Source organism: Epinephelus moara, chromosome 1, assembly GCF_006386435.1.
Source record: "Epinephelus moara isolate mb chromosome 1, YSFRI_EMoa_1.0, whole genome shotgun sequence".
Classification (NCBI taxonomy): Eukaryota; Metazoa; Chordata; class Actinopteri; order Perciformes; family Serranidae; genus Epinephelus; species Epinephelus moara.
In genome coordinates, this window is record NC_065506.1 from 20,956,201 (window position 1) to 20,979,201 (window position 23,001).

Genomic DNA, 23,001 nt, shown 5'->3' on the forward strand with positions numbered 1-23,001 from the left:
GCTCTGTGAAGCCTGAACCTGAACCTGCACACTGCTGCTTGTGGCTTTGATTTTGGCATTTGAGCTCCTTCCTTCTGGTGGCCGTAAATGGTTTGAACCTGCGGTTGCTGCTTGTAGCTGTATTTATCATTATGATTATGATCTTCATCATTGTTATGTCCATCCATAAGCATCCATAAATTCACTTAGAAATCACTGAAAAAGAAACTCCATGTCACTACAGAACTTAATGGAGAATCATTGCTTTTTTATATTATCTTTAGTGTCAAAGTAATCTAGTGATGTGTGTCTGTATGTCAGAGTACATTGGAAAAATGAACTGCTGATATTAATTCGACATACTTTTACCAGTGTCAGTTTATTAAAATGTAAACAAATAAAACAAAATCATCAAAATTCTGGCCTACAACTAATTCCTGTAATTCCATTTCCTGTTTACATCCCCCAAAGCCCCTAAATTATAGGAACTGTAATTCCAGGATGTTTATCCCCCCAAGAGAGATGAGACAAGCTTTTTGATCTGCATTTACATGAAGCCTCATTTGTTGGTATCCAGTTTATTGGCCTTATCAAAAAATAATCCTGTTTCTTTATTCAATGAAAAAGAAGTCAGTGTATCTGCCCTGTTTCATTCAAGTGGAAGACAATCAGGACAAGACATGATATTTCAACTGGTCATCTCCCCACAGTGGGAGTGTGGACACCATCTGAGCAGCAGAGGGCAATGTTTCCTCAGTGTTTCACTAGAGTCTGTAATGCTTCCCTACAAATCTCCACGAGGGGCAAGCAACAGTTTTTTGTTGCACTGAAAGGATTTTCTGCCCCTCTAATTTAAAAACAAACCAGATTAAGAGGAAATTCAAGTGTCACTGCTGGTTTTGGTAAACAAGTGAGAAATATTAATTTATTTAATAATTTATTGGATGGACCTCAATGGGTACCACAGATGGGAAAAGTAATCACACAATTATTGCAATAAATAAATGTAATAATGGTCTACTAATAAATGCAATATGAGTAAATCACATCATTCTAGCTCCAAAACAAGCCTGGTGATGCTGGAGGTCAGAGGGCACGGGGGAGAGTGGACTGGAAGATAGACGAGGCCCAAATTATTTTTAAAAAAAGGGAGGAGCATTGAGTTCTGTGACAGAGATGATCCAGCTCATCTGACAGGGGAGGGCTGGTTTCAGGACTCTGAACACACAAGTAAATGTAGATTGTAGATTGTTCTGTGCTACACTTTTCTATACTGTAAAGATGCTTTTAACCAGCTGAGTCACCAAAAGAAAATGATGGCATGGTTAAATTTGTATGTTTCATATGTATCATAGCAACATTTCTAAAGAGACATGGTATATGAGCTAACTGTGTCATCAGGATGAGATTGTGGGTGGTGGTAGACCTTGGCGAGACACATGCCAAGCTTTAGACCACTGCAGAGCACTCCTTAAGACCAACAAACACCAAAATAGGTTGTTTTTAGTGAGTCATCGCTGCAGGGTATTTATAGCAGCCTGTGCTGTGTTTCCACTGGGGAATCTGCCACAAAAAGTCATTACTTTTTACAGAGACATCGCTGTATTTCTAGCTGGGATTGTGCCACCAAACGTGTAGTCTTTATATACATTCAGTGAATGTAGAGTCTGTAGGCAAACCCCGGAGATCTTGCCTCCGGAAGAAGAGCGGAAGAGCCCTGGTTTCCGGTTGTAGGCTGTTTGTAGTCTGCGTGATATTGACCAATCACGTTGGGCTGCAGTTGTTGCCACGTTAAACAGTCCGTGCGGTGAACTAACGAGGCCGAACATAATTGGTGTCACTGCAAACTCTGAATCCATCGCAATGGTTCAGCATATTTACTTATATATAAACAGAAGTCGGAAATGCCCAAATCAAACCGGAATGCCAAAAAATCGGGGGTCTGCCCCTAGAGGCTGTATGCGGCATCTTCTTGAAGTCAGACGCCGCATACAGCTGATGGGTTCCGAGAATGCCAAAAGTGAGACCTGTAAAGGAACAGTGTGTAAGATTTAGGGAGATTTAGTGGCATCTAGTGGTGAGGATTGCAGATTGCAACCAACTGAACTGAACCAACCTTTTTTTTTTACTAGGATCTTAATTATCCACAGAGGTCTCTTGCTCTCTGAAACAAATGGATTTGAACCAGTAGAAACACTGAATAAAGCAGCTTCACATGAAAAAAAAGTGTCTTTCTGACGCTCTCATTGCGACGGAGCTGCTAACTACCATGGCTGACACAAAAACGTGAAAACACAAATGGCTCTATCTGGAGCCAGTGTTTGGTTTGTTGGTTCTGGGCTACTGTAGAAACATGGCATTACAACATGGTGCTCTCCACGAGGACCCGCTCCCTAGGTAAATATGAACGGCTTATTCTAAGGTAATGAAAACACAACAGATCTTATTTCCATTATACACTAAAGAAAACATCCATCCATCCATCTTCTAACCGCTTATCCATTTCTTATCCTCTTGAGGGTCACAGGGGGGCTGGAGCCTATCCCAGCTGACGTTGGGCGAGAGGCGGGGTACACCCTGGACAGACTATCACAGGGCTGACACATAAAGACAGACAACCATTCACACTCACATTCACACCTACAGCCAATTTAGAGTCACCAATTTACCTATCCCCAATCTGTATGTCTTTGGACTGTGGGAGGAAGCTGGAGTACCCAGAGAAAACCCACACTGACAAAGTATTCCCCTTAATCTTACACACTAGACCTTTAAGACAAAATCTTCCACAATAACCAAGTGGTTTTTGTACCTGAACCTAACCACGTTAACCACAGCATTGAACCTAAAAACAAACCTAAAGTACAACGTATCCACTACATCAGTGATTCCCCAACTGGTAGGTCGTGGTCCGAAAGTGGGTCATGGGCCCATTTTAAATGGACGGTAAGTGACTCGCAAACATGTCAAGTTTGTAAAAAACAAACAAACAAAAAACACTTTATTTCTAAGTACTAAATTTCCAGCACAGAGCTTTTATTTTGAAGTGCCATTTCTGCTGTGGAGTGAGTCACTAACGCACAGCCTCTTAACAGAGACAGCAAACTAGCTCAATGACATGGCCAAATGCAAGAATGACACTGAATATATTAAACAGTGGGACCTTTAACTAATGACCAAGGAGTAATCTGGACCCCGTGGCCGGATCAGTTGGGGACCACAGTACTAAATAATAACAAACAAACTTAACATATCCATGGTTTGCAGACACGTACAATGCCAACATTGTTGAGACTGGGTTGTTTAAAATTGCATAACTTTGCTCAAATGTCAACATATTTGACCTTGGGGATAACACTCAACACAATCTAAATGTGCATTGTTGTCTTGGATTTTACTACCACTGGACACTGGGGGGCGCTAAAGTCAGACATTTTCGAAGTGCACATACAGTTTTAATTATTTTTAATTTATTTGATTAGTTTTATATACAATATGTGCATGCAGGCTCCAAAAAAGTGAGTACATTGACTTCAAGTTTTGCAACCCTAAAAAGTGTGAAAAATAAAATCAAATATTTCCACTGCATAGCTGCTGTTCCTCACACACACACAAAGTTAAAACAGTGCAAGCGACATCTGAGCATTCACATACACACACGGGGAGAACATATGATTGGTTATCAACAACTTGCCGTCGGGGTGACGTCAGCGCAGCCGGGGGGAGGAAGCGTTTAGAAAAAAGGCAGAGAGGAGGTGAGAGGAGATCAGTGGAGGCTCGGTGAGAGGACACAGCACAGCCTCAGGACCTCGGACTGAAGGAAAACACACGCTAACACACTGCGGAGGAAAGGCCGTCACACATCTCTGCTCTCACCTGCGCGTGCACGGACCACGCGAGAGAAAAACACCCTCCTCCTGATCACGGATACAAACACACAACCCAGCCAGGATATCTGACCCACAGCCCGCCGCGGACACGCAGCCTCGGCAGATGGTGTGGGATTTATTGATCCGATCCACGCGCTCACCTGTTCGTCAAAGCGAGGCTGCACAGAAACTCATGTGTCCTGCACATCTGGAGCCTGAGCCATGCTACCCACCATCCTCATCACCACATGTGGATGTTTTAGTCTCCGTGGATGGAGAGAGGAGGCGCGGTGTGAAAGTAAGTCTGCTGGATCCAATGGTGCTGACTAGTTTGCACAAATCAGACCTGTTAGTATCATCTACATGCGTGTGTTTAAATTAATGCATGTTATTCTCAGCCTGCACGTGCACTGGCCTCATATCTGACACATTATAGGACCAGGATGTTAAATACAGTGTGCATTCATTTGTTATAGTGAAATGTTTCAATAGGGTTCATGGTCAACAACGACCAGCACTCATATTAGTCTTTTATGTCTAGTTTACTTGCATTTGAATCTCACATGTAATATATCTATCAGATATAGTTTATTTGACAAAGACAACATTAGGCTTTTATTATAACAATGAAGCCACAGGCCTGTTTAACCAAGAGCGCCCACAAACCCCTCCAATAGAGTCCATAAAGGCAACTTTATTTATTAATGTGTCCTGCATGTCCAATATGGACCACAGACACAGTCTCAGGCCTGCTGTCTTTTAAACAGGCTGTGTCAATGTACAAAAGGCTGTGATAATTATAGTAATGTGTGTGAGAGTTTTCTCCCAGATGTACAAAGAAAGTGACGCATGCCTTGTCAGAGCATTTACTCCCCAATTAAAACGACTGACGTCAGACGCACTGATAAAGACAAGCGTGAGTTCATCAAGAGGTTATTTTGAGTGAGGGTGCAGATTTTAATATAAATATAAAAGTAAGTGGATTTAATTCAACTGTAACAAAATGTATTTGGAGGAAAAAATATACATAAGTGTAGAAAAGTGATGCTTAAGCTTCAGAATTCATCATCTCAGTGACAGAGTCATAACAATGCATTAATTATAGGATTGCAGCAATGTATGGTTGCAAAAATAATTATTATAAGACACAAGCACTTGGGCCTGTATGATCCCTGACAGTGTCCACATCCCAAATATTTGTAAAGTTTTATAGTAATTGTTAAATCTCTGTGATATGCAATATAATGCCAGTTGGTTAAAATAAAGTAACAATTTTTGTCATAAATTGGACCAAGTAATAATAATTTAAAAATATTTTCAGGAAATATTTTTCTAGGGCCACACTTTTGGGTAACAAAGCAACACAGTACTGTAATGTAAGAAATGAAAAAAAAAAAGAGAATTATTGTTTAAAACTTGAATGTAATTTGATACAATATTCACTCAAAAACCTTTTAGAAAAAGTTTGACCACACAAGTTTGATGAAAAAATATTATTTGGAGCTTTATAAAAATGTTACAGCTTTGTTCCCTTGTCAGAGCAAAGCAGGGTGAGTTTTCTTGGGAAAGATTTGAAAAGGAGGCAGTGAAGAGACAGTGCACACAGACATGTACATGTTATATTATATTTATATTAGCAATATAAAGTGCAATAAAAGATGACAACATGCCTGTCAACAGCCACATTTTTTTCATATTTAGCCGACTGTATTTGCCTCAAATTTGAATTAAATACAGTCACCGAACAAATATTGAGGTCTGTGACTGACAGAGAGATAGTACATTTTAATTATGGTTTTAGATTTAAAAAAAAAAATAAATTTGATAGAAAGGCTTTAAAAGCTGGTTTTAGTTAGTTTAGGAAAAATTATGAAAGAAATATTAAAGTCAAGGTTTTCCCATTTTTAATATCAAAATTGCTAGTTGAAGCCCTGCAGTATTAAATTAAACAAGCGTTAACTTTATAATAATACCTTTTTTTTTGTTCCCAGGTTCAGACTTACCTTTTGCTGTTAGAGCAAACAGTGGAGCCTGTTCCTGTCTTTGGTTATCTAGCTGTATGAGTGTTAATCATCCATCATAAAGCTAGATAACCGAAAGTAGGAATGACCTCCAAACGCTCATCTTCCTGCCTTAATGAGAATAAACAAAAAGAAAACACAGGTACAAGAGGACATCAAGTCTTTGCAGGTGGGTTATGAACACACTCAGTAGTTTTTATAAATCTGAACATGCAAATGACACAATGGAGCTGGGGCAATCAGTCGATTGGTTGACTTGGTCGATCATCAGAAAAACAATCAGGAACTATTTTATATTATTTTTCAGTCAAAAAAAGGGAAAACTTTTCAGATCCAGCTTTTCATTTGTGAGGATCTGCTGTGTTAGTGGATTGGATATCTTTTTGACTGTTATTCAGACAATATAAGCACTTCAGCAAATTGTTTTAGTCACTTTTTTCTGACATTTTTAAAACCAATTGGTAATGAAAATAATTGTAGTTGCTTGCTAACACAGATGAAAAACAGATCTATGTCTTTTTTATTTCAGTTTCTGAAACAACCCTGTACACAGTTAGATGCTTTGGAAATGCCTCCTCTTGGACTTGATGATTTAGTAAATATCTTATTCCACTTACTTTGATTCTTTGGTCTTTTGTTGAGCGTTTTAATTACCAAAAGTGATCACACATCCACTGCTCAGTTATTTACCAACTTGGAAAACCAGACACATTTAAAATTTTCTAACATTTGAAGCTCTAATATTTACTGTGCTCCCCTTTTTTCTGTCTGTGAGATTTCACGTGTCAAAAGACAGAACTAACATTTTTGTGGAGGATGTTTTCTGTCATCTGAGACCACTGGAAACATTAAATTAATTATTAGACACTTCATACTTAATTTTGTATAGAGGAAATACATATGTTAAACTTAAAAATCCAATAGGAGCTCCTGCTTCAGCAAACACACATGCATGTTGCTGCTCCACACGACTTTTAGGCACAGATACCTGGTACCACTTCTTTGCACCTTAGTTCCCTTTGTCAAGTTGTCCTCTGCTGAACAAACCTAACTCTGGTGTCCCTATTGCTTTGATAAACTGACATGCTTTAGCAAGTATAACTGATAACTATTGCTATTAACGGATTGACTGCATGTTTTAATTATCCATTTATTTTTACTGTAAAAAAACACACACACACACAGAAGGCTTCACATTGCTTCGCTAACCCCTGTCTTGCATATTAGCAATAAAATAAAATATCTGACAAAAAAATGAAAGGTTACAAGACACTCTTTTGCAGTTTAGTCTTACCCAAGAGGTCGAGCCATAGGCATGAAAATAAAAGTGTCAGCTTGTCTCCGTGAACCCAAACGTCCCCTTTAATGGTGTAAAAAGGCATCATTTTTATTATTGCAACATTCTTTTTCTTGAATCAAACACAATGCATAATTTCATTTTGAATGACACAGTTTTTTCAAAATGTAATTTGAGGCATTATTTGATGTACAGACACAGATTGGCTCGCAGTTACATACTGCCAGCAATTTGACACCAGGTGCTGGAAATGCAAAGGAAAACTGAAACATTGTCCCACATCTACATGGCCACCACTGTGACATCCTTTCTCTGAAAGAAAGACCTTCTCCCGTGGTGAGGAACACATGTCAGACTGTGCATATTACAGAGCTCGGCCTCCTGCGCTGTCAGAACATCATGTTGTCTATATGGAAGCCATCTTGACGGAGTCTCCCTGCTGCCTCTAAAATGGTTGTGTTGGCACATAGCAGGGCCGCTTTATTCGTTAGCTGTCTGTCAGACCCTAATCAGCGCTGTCTTTAAGTCTCCATGTCTCCATGTCTCAGGTCCTACTGTACGTCTCCTCTCTGCTGTGATCTCACTAACTAAGAGATGTTGCTAATTAGTGAGGTCACGTTACTGAGCCCTTTTAAAGGTCGATCAATGAGTCAGTGTAGATATGACTGCTACAGTGATTGAACAGTGAATGAATGAATCAGTGGACAATCTCATGACATTTCATTAAAGCTGCTGTTCGTGTGCACCTGGTATCTGCACTAATGTCATCAGTGGGGAAATAATAATAAGTCTAATTAAGCAAACTCGAGAGAAACAACACACTTAACCTTTGATGAGCAAATATTAGACGGCTCTTATAAAAAAATACCTCTTGTATTAAAACCCAGATTTAAATTATTATTATGTTGAAGTGCTTGTTTTAAAATAAGCATGACAGATAAAAAAAAAATGCATGCACACATATCTAATAACCACATGTTATTTTCCAAACTCTGGATATTTTAAGGTCATTAAAAACTTTTAAAAACTACCTGCAGTCACCTTATTGATTTACATCAGATCCAGTGTCACCACATCCTCCTCATGCCAGACTCCACCCACATAAAAATGGCAAAAAAAAGGGATTTAAATCAATTTTGTTAATGATAAGGAAAATATAGGCAGATAAGAATAAAAATAAGTAAGTAACACTTTAATGCTTTCACATGCTTTTGTGTTTATTTAATCATTTAAAAGGAGATGCCACTTTTCAATTAAATAGTCCAAAAATATTGTTGCATTTACAGAAATTATATGAATATAATTAAAAATACAGTAGATAAATAAGCCTTATTAGGCCTTGAATAAGGGCCTTATGGAACTTTTTAAGAACTGCTCTTTTTTTAAATTAGAGGCCAAAATAACAGGCCTTTAGTTTGTAAATGTGCATTGGTTATATGTTACAGACCATCAGCCTGTGTTAATTAATGCATTAATTAGGCTTATTTTTATCACTGTATGTGTGTAAGGAGTCTGTCCCATGAACACATTTATTTTTCTCCATGAAAGGGATGAGTTAGTCAGAAGAGGAAACAATAATATCTTGAATTATAGTAACAAAATCTTAGTGGAGAAGTAGGTCTGTATTTTTAAAATAGCATTTGACCCTTTTCCAAAAAAAAGCCATAACTCAAGTGCTGATTAATAAGGATTTCTAATAGAGAATAATAAATAAATAAATAAATAACCTTCCCTCCTTCACCTACATTTCAAACAGTTGTTTATTCATGTCACCATCACAAACACTGCAGACTCTTTATGGAAACGGACGGTTTCATTATGTCAGATGGACTTACAGTTTAATGCAGCTAAATATGTAGCATGAAAAATATTTACATGTAGCCCGGGTTATTTTACAAATGCAGCCCAGAGATAAGTTACTCACAGAGCGGTGTGTTTTATTCTCCGCAGTGTTGGGAGAAAGAAGCTTGCAGCACACAGGCTGCAAACACAAACGCTTCCTGAACAAAGTCTTTATCCGACATGCGCGCTCTCTGTTGGTCTCTCCGCCACACCATTACTGTGGGATAAAGCAGACCTACCAAAAAAAAAAAAAAAAAAAGCCAAGAGTGGCCTTACAAAGATGGGAAATAAAGGAAACAATCACGCAACTCCAGCCGATAATGAATAGGAGCCAGACAAGCTCTGCATATTAACATAATTGCATAGAAACGAGGCGAGCAGAGAGAGTATTTAAAGGCGCAGCAGCACCCAGCGTGTCTCTCCATCCGCTCTTATCTGCCTGTCTGGAGAACAAGACCAATATGAATATTTAAATTATGCACCGAGAAAATGGACAATCAATTCTTATCGTTAATTTTTCTTTATGAAGGTGCAGTAGGCCTACAGAAGTTATCTACTGTGATTCGCCCTTAAACCTAACCTGAACTTAGAATATAGTATATAATAATATCTTTTAACATGTTCTGAGGCCTTTATTAAAAACTAAAAAAATATTACAGTCTCTAAGTAAAAACAGTTAGCCTACAATCAGGGCTGTTAAACAGAAATACTGAATTTGTTAGTCCAAGTTCCCCTGGATGCACCTGGCCCAAAAAAATGTATAATAATTTGTCAGCTGTTTATTTTCCAAAAACATGAAAAGGAAAATTATTTTTAAAAGCTGCATCCAAATTGCAAGGATTTAATTCCTGGTTGGGAAATACTTACTACTGAAATATTTAAAGTTTGTTATTAGAGTAAAAATACTGAAAACAGACTACAAAAAACAACATTTGTACATTTTTAGTTGCTGAATGTAATTATCTCATATTGCTTAAAAAAAAAAGTCCAAAACTTCCTGAGAAAAATTAAAGAGCCAAATCCCTTGAATTTAAATATATTGTTCTCATATAGCCTAATTTAAAACAATCAAATGCTGCACAGGGGTGTCACCATATACCGGTACGATAACCGTGATATTAAAAAATTAAATATTGATATCATGTTAATAATACAAATATCGTGTAAATAATCCAGGGCCTCTTAAACCATTTGCGTTGTCTCTCTCCCAGAATGCCATCTTGCTGCCTTGTCACCATCCATTATAGCTCTTTTTGTTACAAACCCTCTGTCCACCTTCCTGCACTCCTATTTTAAGTGTAATTCATTTGCAAAAAACCCCAAAGAAAGTAAGAAAAGAAAGCACACAATAAACCAAGTTGAAGATGAATTTGAGTAATTATTAATAATTGCTTTTTTTAAGTGGTAAAATTTTCTATAAGTATCTTGATAATATCGATATCGTGAACTCTATTGGCCACATTTAGTGTAAATCTGACATTGTGCGAGCCATTGAAGTGACTGTTAACAATACTGTTATTAAAACCATTTAAGACTACTGACTTAAAGCATGTCCCCTTATCTCAGAGTTAACTCCAGTGTTTTATATTCTGATTTATGGTGCTGTTGGCCAGCTGTTCTCCTCGAGTCACACCTGAGTGTTATGTTACAGCCTGTGTTTAAAGGTTTCTGTTTTCTCATCCTGACAAAGGCAAGTACTAGTTTTAATAGTCGCTGCTGCAGCTTGGAAAATAAAAGGGGGACTGTTCCTTTATTAGACACCAGGCTGTAATTAGACAAGCAGCTGGGGGGAGGGGCAGGTGTGAAGCTGGGTGATAATATGAGCTCATACAGCAAAACACTGTGTGACTACCAACACGGAGCTCATGTGTAAATCAGCCTTATTAGCTTGGTTAAAAATGGGTTTTACAGTTAGATTGAACCACGTGCGGGTAACTCAGTTTGATCTGTAGATTTGAATTAACAACATTTCCTCATTGTCTTTGGCCTCCAGCCACTCAGTGCACAATAACTGTTGTCTATAATGAGGCTGCTGTTAAATATAAATTAGGTTTTTATTATTTAAAGAAATTCCTAAAAATATTTTTTAAGAAAAAATGATCTCAGTCAGATTTCCAAGACATTATTGGACATATACAACCACCTAATAGACACCTGCACACATGTGAAGTCCAAGTGTTGTTGTTCCCCCCATGATGCACACACAGTACATCCCTCTCAGACGCTGCATGTTGGTGCTGTGCACTGCAGCTGCAGGAGACCTGTTGGTAAACAGTAGCCAGTGTCCACATTATCATTCTGATCCTGGCTTCGCTCCACAATGGCTGCTTTGTGAAAGGAGCACTTGACAAAGCTCCGCCACTTCTTTTTCCCAACGTTGTGCATGTGAGATGGCGCTGCAGTAAACCCCAGGCTCTGAGGTGGGAACGTCGCGCCAGACCAGACAGTGACAGATGCCTGCATTAGCACCGCAGCCATGAGAGTGTCTCCTGGAGAAGTTGTCCCATTGTCTTCCTGCCTTTTAATGTCTGTGAGTGACTCTCTCACAGTCAGTGTAGGGGTGTGTGGTCTCAGGCCAGAGCTGATGTTTGTGTCCAATGTGGAACCTGCTTGATTCAGATTAGTAGAACTCAACAGAGCAAAGTTCTCTGCAGAATATGAACAATTATCAAAACAACTATTCATACATAATCCACATATAGGAAACACATATTCACAAAATGAACAAAATAAATAAATAATAATAATAACAGGAAGAAGAATGTAAAAAAAAACGTTAATTCTGTCCAACGTGGAGGAGACAAAAATAAAATAAAGTAAAATAAAATAAAATAAAGTAAAATAAAATAAAATAAAATAAAATAAAATAAAATAAAATGTGAAAGACAAAACAAAACAAAAAAGCATACATTCTAAGAAATGTGAATAACGCTTAAAATAAATATGTTTTTCCGGATAAAAACAAATATGTTTGTTACATTAGTGTTTCAATCAGTTGACAACTTATTTCAAGACGTTGGTCAAAATCAAAAAACATTTTTGACATTTTTAGTAGGATGGAAATAGAATATTCACAATATCTTAAATAAAATAATTAGTCCACCGAATTATGTGTGTGTGGTGTGTGTTGGGTGTGGGTGTGTGTGGGTGTGGGTGTGTGTGTTAGATGATCTGTCTCTGCTGCCATGTGTCAGAAGCTGCAACTGGCATTTTAGCAAAGAAGGAGACGATATGACACACAGATCAGACTGTAGATTTACACCAGTGATGTAATAGTGATGCAGTCATTGTCAGGTCTCATCCTTTGTAAGAGCCGTTTTGTGTTGTGAGACCTTGCTCTCACCACAACAATGCCACTGTTTTACAGTATACAGGAGTGACCCAGGCATCCTGGCCTGAACAGGACAAACAGCCTCATATTTCACAACCTGAACCTGTGGAGAGCGACTTTAAGCTCTCCTGAAGGCAGGACATTGTGTGTTTTACGTCCCAGCAGCCTCCTTTCCCCCCACAAGGATACTGCAGCTGCGATCCTGTCTTAATCTGGGGATAAACGCGATTATCCTGCTATGGCTTGTTCTTGGCTTTGTAACAGCGACAGGGGACCTTTCACAGCTCCCTTTTTTCCCATGGTCGAGTGGGTCTGAGCAGCGAAGACCCCCGATGTGGACCAGTCACCATTCATCGGCTTTAGGCCGGAGCAAGCGAGCACACCAACCCTGAGGCAGATAGATGGAGATAAATACTGGATGTTGAAAATTAGACAATTAGAGAAATCAGTGAATCACAAATAATAATAAAATATGTTTTAGTGTTAGACCTGATAAAATAAGAAGAACAAACTATTCTCATTCTGCTTGTTATTATCATCATTATTATTATTATTACTGTTAGTTATAGAATTTTAAGCATTGATATGCACTGATACAGATTCCTATTTATTTTATTATAATATTTACATTATTTCTTCATATTTCTTGATTTCATTATAACAGGGCAATATATTATAATGGGATTGCATTAAAACTTTTTATTGAAAAATGAACTCATTGTTCACTCAAGCCATTTCTGGAGCTTTCCACTGCATCAATATGACCTTATCTTAATTTAAATGCACTTAAAGAAGATACAAATCAAGGTAAACTCATAAAACATTTGTTCATTAATGATTTAAACAGGCACATGAGAGAAATTTGTGGCCTTCTGTCAGAAATCTATTCTGATGCACTGAACCCGCACTCTTCCATATCATCACACGTCATCATAACTGCTTTATGTTATTCTCTGTATGACTGTCCATTACATCTGTCCTATTTATCTTAAATGTAAAGGCCTGTGCGTCACTCTTTTTAAGTCACATTATTTCAACACATACTCACCACAGCTTGTCAAGTACCGCCGTCGGTCAGTGGCCCATCCTGTCAAAACATGACAGGGACGTTCAGGGGCAGCGTGTCAATGTACGTTTGTTACATGCGTCGTCTCTTTTCAAACTTAACTTCCATTCTCGTAGTAAATGTACAGTTTCTGATTGTCAAATGCACACAGTCTATAATAAACGTACAGGTATCTAGGTATAATAATAATAATTTATGGTTTGGCTTAAAATAAGTACATGTTACTAATGCCATGGCAACATTTGGCTCCTGGATGAAAGTCCAGAGTTTGTTTGACCCATTCCCCTTCCCTTCTGCCTGCCCCATGCTGACTTCCTCACTCTTTGCGCGGAGCATCAATAAATGCCGTCGCCTGGGGCATCTCGAAAGGGTGCCTCTGCGCATCAGTGTCTGATGCTGACAGGCCACAGGCCAAGCATCTTCATTTGACAAGTTGGGAGTGAGACTGTGTTAATTATTTAACCAATAAACAAAAAGAAATGTATTAATTATAAGCCAAGCAATTTTCCCCCCTAAACTTAGCCAAAAAATCTCTTTCTAGCAGAAAGTCCTGCAGGCAAACGGCTTTACACAGCAAATATTTAACATTCACAACATATTAAAGTATTGTGGGAACTAAATCACAGACAACCTAACAGGAATGGATTTCCATTCTCCCCCGCCAGCCGTTCAGACTGTCAGTCAAGTTCAAGTTCACAGGGGTAGAAATGTCTCGACTCCTCATTCACTTCTGTCACTCCTCCCCCCCAAAACTCCTCCTCCCTCCTCCCCTCTCCCCCTCTCCCCCCGTGCTCTGCAGTGACTGCATGGCGTTACTATGACAGAGGGGCAGTGGCGTTGTTATGGCAGCGGGCTGGACGGTCCAGCTATGCGCTGGTGAAAAGGACAGCCTGTCAGAGAGAACGGGAGACTCAGGTTCCCCCCAACAGCTGGGCACAGGCACCCCCCCTTACAGCCCCCCACCCTCGCACCTCAGGCCTTTCAAACACCACCCAGACCCTGGGAACACCAAGAATTTCACATTCATCATCCTCACACACACACACACACACACACACCTCTCCCTCCACAACCAACTCCTAACTCTGGTGTCTATCCATCCACCACTTAACATCACTTTTCACTTACACTTCCATCTCCCTCCCTCCCACACACACACACACACAAACACACATACTCCCTCGTCTTGCTCTCCTCTCAGTGCTGCACCTCACTTCATTATGCCCACCTGTATTGTGTAATCAAGTAAAGGATTTGAAATTAAAAAACAAAAACTGAAATGAAAAAAGACGGCGAAGACGAGTACACTTTCTGAGTCTGTGTGTGTGTGTGTGTGTGGGGGGGGGGGGGGGGGGGGTGATAGAGTTTGAGAGTAACAGGGGGATTNTGTTGGGGGGTGGGGGGGGGGGGGGGGGGGGGGGGGGGGGGGGGGGGGGTGATAGAGTTTGTTGAGGTCTCATTCAACTTTGAGCATGAAAGGCTGATGATTTGCATAAACTGCATGCTGTCTGAGGGGCTTGGGGGGGTGGCAGCAAAGATATGAGAGAACATGAAAAAAAAGCAAGCACGATCCTGCATTGTGGAGCTGCAGGGAGAAAGAGGAGGTTTGAATAAGAGAGAGGGTGACAATTGGCAAAGAAAGGGTCTTACCATGTCTCCCAGTGGGATTAAATTGTCCAGGAATCTATTTATATATATTTTGGTGAATCTGGCTGCAGCATGGCTGCAGGGCTGATCTCACAGCAGACAAGAGCACATGTGCTGAAATGATGCAACCAGTCTAAGAAACGTGTAAATGTTCAGAGTGGACATCGTCTTATCAAACTGTACCTGCACATAAATGAAATGTTGAATTACAGAGCAGGATCTTATTTTGTATTTTCCTTTGTTTTTGTTTTGTTTGTTTAGAAAAGGACAAGAGTGATGCTGCTGCCATGCTGTGGAGGATCTTTGCAGCTCGTATCAGTGTGTTAATCACATGGATTCACGAGCCAATACATGGGGTTTGTCTCTGTGCAGCTAGGCTGCAAATACAGTTTTAGACATAGTCCATGAATAGAAATAGTCTAATATTAAAGTTTTGCATAAAAACAGCAGGTTTGAATTTTGAGACAAAAAAAATCATAGTATATAATGATGTTTGAATATTATTTATTTGCTTTTTAAGAATAATTTCTGAAAGAATTAGTAAAAATATGGATGGATTTTGACTGAAATGTGATCTTTAATTTATGATCCAGCTTTCTCTTGTCATTGTAATATTGACTTTTGGTCTTTGTACTTAAAGTTAAAATCAAAATGTTGAAAGGTTGCTGTTTTCATTCATGTACACTTTATTCAAATGATGTTATGGCATATGGGCTTATTAAAGAGGGATGAATGACATGTTTTGCTCTTTACTCAATAAAATAAAGTTGAAGAAATATGACGACTGTGTTATTATTGCTGAAACAGTTCATAAAGGCTGGTGTGTGTCAGGCAATCAACTGAAAAGAACTACTGCATGTTTTTAGACAAAGTCAATAGAAAGCTGCATATTGTTACAGTGCTGTTTAAATCTCCCATATGAAGGTTATACACTGCTTTGTCACACACATCAGACCATGGAAACAGTTTTCTTTCATTCAGTAATCTCTTTCTGTAACAGGTAAAACAGCCTGGGGTGACACAAATGACAAAGAGCACAGTGATGGTGATTACATTTAAACTCTTCAGTCACAGCTTGCCGAATATAATGTTCTCTGCCAAACTGGGTAAACAGGACAATTACTTTACTGTATCTCTCCATACAGTGTTTTTAAAATGTGATATCAAAAACATTTAATTGAGGACTAAAAGTCAAGTTCCTCTGTCGCACTAAGTTGCTGAGATTGATTAAATTTGGTCCCCACATCTCGACAAATCCTCTGAGAATGTGAGTAAAAATGTGACGTCATTATTGTTCTCTGTAAGTATAAGAATTTATAGGATGATTATAACATGATAAAGATACATCAACAGCTGATCTCCTCTGCTCACAGACTCCAGCCATTCACCTGAACAATAATGAAAGAGATTAAATGTAGGCTCATGTGATTGTATTATAAACTAACTGTTGTTCAGTAAACTGTTCAGGCGTGCAGCCTGCATGCAGCCTGTCTGTGGTGTTAAACTGTAGATTAGTAAAATGCCCACCACAATGTGTGGACCTTGTGTCTAGAGAGCATCGGTCTGCTGCTGGCCACAGAGGGTCATGACCTTTCACTGCCCTAGGACACAACTTGACCCGGCACAAGCTTACAGACACGTGCGTGTTCTTCTGATGTGTCACCCAGATTCTGGTGTTACACCTGACCTAGTGTTATTAAATAAAGTCCTGATAGCATGTAGGTCTATATTTATAGTCTCTAATAGGAGAATATCTTATTTTAGTATATCGAATAGAAAGAAAGAAAAATGAATTGTGTTATGTGATGTATAAGTGTGTCCCCACGGTGAAGTCAAAGGTCATGGTTAGTTTTTCTCTCTTGGTAAATGACAAATATACATAAATGCATGTATTCATTATCAGAATTCCTATAAACTAAAAACATATGAAAACATTTCTTAGTGACAGCTGAGCAGAGTTTTAATCACAGACCTGTGTTAATGCAACATTATGTCTAAACAGATGACATCGGAAACATTTTTTTCTCAATCAGTGCAATCCTGTATTTACACCAAACAATATATAAAAGAAATAACAGATCTAATACATTTTCTATGTACACAAAAGGCTTATATATCTGTCTCGGAGTTTGTTAAAAATCTGTGTTGGTGAGCACTTCTCCTTTTCCAAGATAATCCATCACTCAATGGATGTGTCATACACCATGCTGATTTAAGAACATGATTAATGTACCCTGGGATGGATGCAGAAAAAGGCCACTCGCTACCATAAAATATGAAAATTTGGCAGTATATCCAACCAACCTCATAACCGCACATGTAACTACACCAGCTCAGGGCGTCCACAGCCGACGTCTTTACCTGCAAGATCATCTGAGACCAGCCCCTGAGGGATTCCTGAACAAATCTTCAGATAGTTTTTTGTCAGCGGCTGGTATCAGACAATCTGGCAGAGAAAGAAGTTGGATGTGGAAGTCGTAGGCTGACTCACTGCGGCGAACTGTCACTTAAATTCTGCTCACATTTTGTCAACAGATAGAGATAGATGATGTCTTTTGTGGTAGGAGTCAACAGTGGTCACATCACTCACCAAAGCTGGGAGATTAATTTTCAGGCTGTGCTGCAAAGACCAAAGCATGTTTTTATTATGTGCTGTTATTACATGTAAATAAACTAATACTTATCTTGACGTCCCATTCATTACACTGCCTCAAACTACAGTATGGAGAACAGACTGGAGTTAATACTTAGTGTTAATCAGAGCTTTTATGTGAAGGTGCCAAAATGTGGATCTCAGTAACATCATGATGTGTATCACACTTTCACGTCTTAGATCAGAGTGAACTAAGACGTCGCTGCTCTACCTTGTCATGAATGACGAGTAGGCAGCTGTGGACCAGGTTTGTGTCTGTGGAGGACTGCAGATGATTGTCTAGTCATTTATATCTTCCAACTGAGTGAGCTTTAGGTCTTGTACTCTGCGTTTGCATAAGAATAGAATCAGGTCCTGTGAACTTCCCCAACCTATTGACCCAGCTCCCCCAACATGAATAGCTCTGCTATGAGGCTCCCCAGCCTCTCAAACAGGCTTTAACCATGCCTTAAGTCCCAATCATGGTAATTTAATATATCTTAAGCCCCTGGCTGTTTTGCTGGAGCCCCTCTACAGTTTGTTTTAGGCATTCTCTGCTTCTCACCTCATCAGCACCGCTCCTTATTTGGCAAATTTAAGGGGCTGCTGTGGCACTACAAGTTCCCTTTCAGCAGCTAAATAAGCCCAGATTCCATATAATTAGTAAAAGTTTTTTTCTTATTATTATTCAGTCTTTTGATTTAGAAGAAGAGGAAAATCTCACCAAAGAAATACAGCTGAGGAGCAACATGATGAAACAGGCTGAGGCTGTCTCAAATGCATCAGTGGCTCACAAGTGGCAGCTTTACGTCCACTAATGCGGAGTCCGACATCAATGAATCTTAAGTAACAGAGCTGTAATTACATATCATGTAGAGACGATATGAGAAAAATAATCTAATCTAGATCCTTTTAAAACTGTGAATTATTGATATTTTTAGGAATTTACAGGCAACAAATTTAACAAATTGTGATAAAATCACTTTACATGTAAATCAACTCTATCATAGATGTAATTCTCATATTTTTCTCCTGTATTTGGGTGTATAAGTAATAAAACAATGTATTTCCACTATTGTGACCTTTTTTGCTAAAGGTTTGTACATTTTTATAGGCACCTGTGCCATTTTTCTTGAATTTTGGGAGTTTGTGCCGGAAAAAAAAGGATACCATGCATGTGGTATAAGGAGAGTTTAAAAGGTGCTGACCAAAGAAAAAAGAAATGCATAGAAAGTTGCCAAATTAAACCTGGACCCAGAGGGATTATTATTAAATGTCTCGACTGACAGCAGCTGAGAGTCCAAAAGTGGTTCTTTTTTCTTTCCTCCTCAAACTCTTTGCATTTAGAGGGAGTACATCATGTCAGACAACTTCTCTATTCTGTCCTTGTGAGGTTTTGTGACAGTATTTTAAGCATCAACTAAAAGCACTTCTGCTGAGTTTATTAAAGCAGGCATCCCAAATATAATGGTATGTGATATAATGGTAGATGCATGTTCATGTTCATGTTCACAGAGCCCACATCTCTTACAGCTTCTGGCAGGGTATTCCATAATTTTGAAGCACAGTTAACAAAAACTGTGCTGTTTATATTTTTGTGCATATAATTGTGTGTATTTAAAAACCCACTTAAGAGTTTGTTAAGGATTACAAAACGACATAATTTACAATGTAAACTGACACTGGGAGCCAATGAAGTGTAGATAAAACTGAGGTATGCTCTCTCTTCCTTGTTTTGGTTAAAAGTCTAGCAGCACAATTCTGAATAAGCTAAAAACTTTTGGACTGTGTCCGAAGCCCAGTAAAAAGAGCATTGCAAGTATCTTTAAAAAAAAAGAAAAAAAAAAGATAAAAACATATATACGTTTTTCAGGATCTTTATAGTATAGGAATGGCTGTACTCTGGCAATGTTTCTTAAGTGATTAAAAAGCTGTTTTGGTCAACTTCTCTATGTGTAAGGTAAAAATTACTTCTGAACCTTGAACAGAGCTGACATTATACACACACCTGTGCGGTGAAAATAGTGTGACATCATGTTTATGTTTACTGTTGGTCCACTCTGTACACGCTAGCATGCTAACACCAAGCTAGCATGCGAGAATGAGCAGACTAGCCTGCATAAAGTAGTACAGGTACTTCCAAAGTATGTTGTTAGCATGAAGACTCGTATTTATTTCGTCAGCTCCTTCATCTCGCTCTGCAGGTCCTGGCTGCATCGCGCCCTTGCCTTCAACTACTCAAAGCTGTACTGGCCAAATACTTGCGCATGTGCATTACAGCAGTATATGCACAATTTCTTACTTTACATGAATGATGCATAATGTCCAGATCTGAAATTGAAAATGTTCTGGAAGCTCTTTGGCCTCATACAGACTATACAGTTCCATATTTATGACATTTTATATGAAACACTAAATATTTTAACTGAGTGTAATCTATCTGTCTTTGCTCTGGTATGAAATGCCAGCAATGTTGTGATATATCAGATCAGTCTGATCAGCTGCAGCGCTGCACATGTCCAGTCAATAACTTATATCCAATCAATGGGCGTGTCTGCTGATAAAAGACTTCTGTGAAGGCTGCTTTCGAGTATCCTCAAGGATCCCTTCTCGCTCCTCGATCCTTGCTCCTTGAAGCAGAAATAAGAGCTTTGGGACGGCCTTTAAGATGGCGCAACAGAATGACTTCCAGTACTTCCAGTTCAAGATTCACTCGAGAAAATATCAAATAAGAAACTTGGGATACACCCAGTGATGTCTGATGATCTTAAACTGACAATGGCACTGGTGCACAGGGTGCTGGAAGGCTGCGTCAGACTTGACAGTGCACTCTCTTTCCGTCTTTGCAGGGCTCCAAGCTCTTTCTACGGATACAGCATCAATAACCAGCATATATAGACAAGTTTCAGTGATGTGAACAAGGACTGCTGACTAAAATGCAAATCTACATCATCTGAAGTGGAACCTGCTGAGAAAAAAAGCACTGGACCCCAAAAGAACTGGCACAAACGGCAGTACCAGTGATGTCAACATTAACAATGATAGACCTATTGAAGTTGCACAGAACAGTGTGAGGAGGAAACGAATGGCCTAATTCAAAATTTGGCCATGTGGTTAAATTCATGAAAGAGATGGAGTCTCCTTTCAAAAAACTGAACACAGGCACAGTGAGTTATGGAATCCACTTTATTGAGAGAGGTCTGTCAGAAGGATGTTGACAAAGCTGGGCTGCTGTTATGACAGGATGCCGCCAAGGAGTTGTTAAAAAACTCATAGAGAAATTTAACTCAGTACTGATAGGGATGCAGACAAGCTTTTTGACTTCCACACTCAAAAGACAGCCTTTGATGGCATGAAGAGCAGATATGTAGCATCCTTGATAGATGAAACTGACCGAAGAGTCCCTGCTGACACAATGGATATTCATGATATTATATGATATTCATGGATAATCATGATTCGCTGTTTTGGAACCAAAAAAGCTGCTGTGGTTAAACAGTACTCTGAGAATTTCTCTCTTTTTGATATAGAGAAACTTGAAAACCTACTGACACACTTCTCGTGTAATGCGAGTGCAGTGGAAGCTTGGTCAGTGTTTGCAATGCTGAAGCAAGTCATGTATTCCAGTTAGTCATATGTTTCATTTTCCATTCAACAGTTTGCAGGGGGTTGAATGAACATAGTGGTGTATTCACTGAACTTACTAAGATATCTCTGGTCATACCAGTTGCAAGTGAGTCATGTGAACATGGATTCAGCACAAAAATAGAATCAAAACTAAAGTCAGAGACTCACAGAGCGATGCAAACCTCACCAATCTGATGTTCATCTCAGAGCCTGGCCCTGCCTGAGAGCCGTTTGCTTTAAACAGAGCTGTTATCAAGTAGAAAGAGATGAAGCAGAGGGGACAGATGACAGGGAAAGAACAGAGCATGGAGGAGGGAGAGAAGAGGGACCAGCTCCAAGAGATGACCATTAAGAGAGAAGAAAGGAGACAACAGATTACAGCAATGTGTATAGTTCAGAGAATTTGCCAAGTCAGCAAAGACTGTGGTGACATTTAAATGTGTTTTCAGCTCACAAAAAAGGAGTAAAACTAAATAAATTCACTTCCAAATGCCAAAGGAAACTGGCATATAACAAATCTACAGCAAGTTTGGCAAATCACCTGAAAACTCTTTCTTCTAGCTATTATTGCTAATGTGCAACCTGCATGCTAACATAGTGGCTAATTGTCACATCATTTTAGGTGCATTGACGACAGTCCAACTTGCATCCCAGCAGATAGCATATTAGTGAATTTATCATCAAAATTAGGCCAGATTTTACTTTCTACTACATTTTTAAATGGACAATATTTTTCTTTTATAGCAGGTTGTTGATCTCATAGACTGAAGACCATCCATCATGATGAGCTACTTGATTCTGATGTGAGGTTTTATATTCTGGTACTGAAAGCATCCAGGACACCAAAAATAAAAGTGAACCCAATTTGTAGTCAGAGTCACAGCGTGTCGAACAGTGGAGCTCATTCAGCAGCATGAATGAAATGAAGCTGGAGTTGTGAAAGAAGAAGAGAGAGCATTCACTCCCACTAATGCTCCCTGTAAATAATAACTATAAACGTGTCAGGTTACCTCTCAGCAACACATCTCCTGTTTTATCGTTGTCAGAAAAAGACAAGTTGTGGTGACATCTTCCTGAGAGGGTCCACTGTGTGAGGGTCTAAATGTTCAGTTGGGTTGTATCTTCTGCTGCATTGTGACGACTGCTGCTGATGACAGAAAAGAGAAACAAGTATGATAACCTCTTGTAAGAGTTAAATTGTGTGCAAGTTGGTGCTTCAGTGGAGATGAGCTGTGGCTGTAACCACATGGCAGGATGGTGTGAATGAACAGTGTGTGAGTGCGAAGATCATCATGGCGGAGAAGCAGAGAAGCCCTGTCAGCTTGCCTGAACATGCAAAGATGCCACACTGTCACTTCCAACACGCAGCCTGTGTAAATAGAGTGACAGAAAATAAAATAAACTGGGTGTAAAGGAATGTGTGAGACAGAATACATGAACAGCTTGCGTCAATGTGGCACCACCTGCTGGAAACTTAACGTTCTTTCATCACCTCACCTGCATTTACCTCCTCACACATGCAGACCTACACACACAACTCACATTCACGCCATATGTTGAAGTTACGTTTGTGTCTGCCTCTGTAAGGTTGGAGCCACAGAACAGAAATAGGTAAATGCAGGATCTTGTTTCTCTATTAAGATACAACTTTTTCTTTTCCCAGAATTGATAGGGGACAAATCTTTTTTTA

General features: G+C 39.1%; 1 long non-coding RNA gene across 1 annotated transcript; it reads left to right on the forward strand.

The window, feature by feature from the left end:
* The first annotated feature begins 3,746 nt into the window (after window positions 1-3,746).
* Window positions 3,747-15,814, forward strand: LOC126395683 (uncharacterized). Its single transcript, XR_007570481.1, has 3 exons — window positions 3,747-4,146; window positions 5,840-6,038; window positions 15,314-15,814. It is a non-coding gene; the product is annotated as an uncharacterized LOC126395683 (long non-coding RNA).
* Window positions 15,815-23,001: the final 7,187 nt, after the last annotated feature.